The 2,796-nt window shown below is 32.0% G+C and overlaps 1 long non-coding RNA gene across 1 annotated transcript; it reads right to left on the bottom strand.

Annotated features, from left to right (window-relative positions):
- Positions 1 to 286: 286 nt before the first annotated feature.
- LOC134234106 (uncharacterized) lies at positions 287 to 2,470 on the bottom strand. Its single transcript, XR_009985118.1, has 3 exons — positions 2,305 to 2,470; positions 1,913 to 2,058; positions 287 to 469 (listed from the first exon to the last, which is right to left on the bottom strand). It is a non-coding gene; the product is annotated as an uncharacterized LOC134234106 (long non-coding RNA).
- Between the last annotated feature and the right edge of the window lie 326 nt (positions 2,471 to 2,796).

Genomic DNA, 2,796 nt, shown 5'->3' with positions numbered 1-2,796 from the left:
TATACCATAGGAACATTTCAAACAACGACAACAAAGGAAAATTAAGCATTTTATAAAAAAAAATCCGTCTTACAATCTCCTTTAGGCCAATATAATGTAATGATCCTAATTTATCTGTCATATTCATGATAAACAAGTTAAATAAATATTATATGTGAAGAAAAACCACGCTCATGCATAGGTTGAAAGCGGGCCGGGGGTAGGGTTGTGCAGGGTTCTAATCCGGTTTTCCTGTCCACGAGTGTCTGTGATTTTAACTTGATCATAAAAACATATTTGATTATATTGTTATATTTACCTCTATCTATAGCCATGCTTCTTGTCTCCCTGAGCTTCTTTAGAATTCCCTCCGGCATCACTTCAAATTGCTTCTGTCCACCACAAAAACAACTACAGGTATTTTATCCTTCAGCGTTGGCTGCTTCTGAAAGCCAGGGGTGTCAAAGGAGGCCTGGGCCACAGGGTTAAACTTAATAAGATTGGATGTTCATTAATGAGCATTGACAGCTAGTCACATATATATCATTAACGTACATGTAAATGAAAAAGTATCCACCATAAATTGGTACAAATATTGTCCTAGCCTTTCTCATTGAAATTTAGTAGTAATTATACATGTATATCAAATATTCAGATAATATATGTATTTATACTTTAAAAATTGCATTCTAAATCGAATGAACATTACTAATAAATGTATTTAAAGGGGCATGGACAGAGTTTCAACTAAATTTTTTAAACCAATTTTAATGTTTATAATTCATACTTAAGGCATCATATATTGATTTGCAAAAATTTGAACATCATTTGTTGATTAACAAACAAGAAACAGAACTTAAAGTTCATAATGTGAACAAGTCTCGTGCCTTGTTTTTGTTTACATATAGAAAATATCATATTTATAACAAAATGAAATTCAGCAAATCAATAGTAATTGTCAAACTGTTTTTAAAATTGCATTTAAAATTAAATTTTATTTGAAATTATCTACTTTGAACGGACTTATATTAGTATAATAACCTGTGTAAACAAATCATGACAAATACCTTGTCTACATAACAGAGGTTTGGAGCTCTAAATCTGTCTTGTATCTGGACAACTGACGTTTAAATTTTTGATAATTATTAGAAAGACCCTAGTTAAATATTTGTAAAAATGGAAAAAATAAATTTTGAAATTTTAGCTGAAACTGTGTCCATACCCCTTTAAAATGTATCGTAGTATAAGAATGTACAAGAACATACTTAGTCTTTTTATGCGCCCGAATTGATAGATCCGGGGCGTATATTGTTTTTGTCCTGTTTGTCTGTTTGTTTCTTTGTTTGCAACGTTAACCTTCGCCATAACGTTTGAACCATGAAAGATAAGAGACTTCATATTTGGTTTGCATACCTCACCAATTAAGCTCTTTAAAATGACACCAAGGTCAATGGCCTTGTGACCTTGATTGTGACCTATATGCTAAACGCAGCTTTTTATCTGCCATCTTTAACCTTTGCCATAACTTTTGAACCATGAACGATAGAGACTTTTTATTTGGAATGCAAATCTAACTAATTAATCTTTGTCAAATGACACCAAGATCAATGACTTTGTGACCTTGACTGTGACCTGTATGCTAAAAATAGTTTTTTCGTACCTTTGCCATACCTTTTAAACTATAAGAGATACAGACTTCATATTTAGTATCCATACTTTACTAATCAAGTTCGTTCAAATGACATCAAGGTCAATGGCCTTGTAACCTTTACTGTGACATATATGCCAAAACTAGAGCTTTTTAAAAATTTTGATGCCGCCAGGTGCATAGTGTTTCTCAAACACATCTTGTTTTCATTATAATTACACTTACATGATATATTTTTCCTTTAGAATAATAAAAAAAATACTCTTGATAATTCACCAAACAAACCTTGTAGTTGTTTGGTAGATTTCCTTCCATGACGAAAGCCATGTCTTCATATTTTATACATAAGTTCTCTTCTAGTCCTCGCATGTCGCACAATCTGAAGTTTAAAAACTTCTTTGTGGGAGGTGCCTGATACGAAATTTGTTGAGCTGAAACAATTTAAAGGTACTTTTCAATACTCTTCAAGCACATTATTAGAAAACCCTTTAAAAATACAAGAATATGCTATATTTATTTATTGAAAACATTTCACATACGATGAAATGAATTTCTATTTGTATATAATGAAGTAAATTTCATTTAAATTACAGATTTTACGATATACAAATAATGTTTGTATCTTCTTTTTTGCATCAATCGACAGAACTCGAGAGGGACAATTTAAAGCGTTTTACACTTGCCGTGAGACTGTGTTCAGAACTTCCTGTCCAGGTCCGTGACGTCACTTCTCCTTTAAATATGGAATTGAAAGTATTCAGCAAACTTGATTTCCCAGCACCAACTTGTCCTACAAGCAGAATATTTGCTTCCGGAACTTCAACTTCCTCCAAGGGAACATAGTCTACTACGTCGTTAAATGATTTAACTAAATTATTCTCTTTTAATTAAAACACATGTCTGTAACATTTTCATTCAATTTCTAATTGTTTTTAGAACACATTTTGAAGTATGACCTTTGCATACTGGAATATTGCAGATCCTATGATTTTCTGACTTGGTTTTTTTTCTTATACAGATGTTTTTCTAAGTTTGGGAAATGAAACAAGTCAAAGGTTGATAGATCTGGCAAATTTCGTTGGTGTGACAAACATTAACTTTCTGTTTGTCCCCCAAACTTCTTTACTCTTCATGACCTTTGGGTTTGGACGCTGTCATAAAGAAATTAG

Source organism: Saccostrea cucullata, unplaced genomic scaffold (assembly GCF_032062105.1).
Source record: "Saccostrea cucullata isolate Sc308-1 unplaced genomic scaffold, CSIRO_AGI_Scuc_v1 ctg3960, whole genome shotgun sequence".
NCBI lineage: Eukaryota > Metazoa > Mollusca > Bivalvia > Ostreida > Ostreidae > Saccostrea > Saccostrea cuccullata.
The sequence above is the reverse complement of the archived record's forward strand: the minus strand, read 5'-3'. Positions and strand labels throughout refer to the sequence as shown.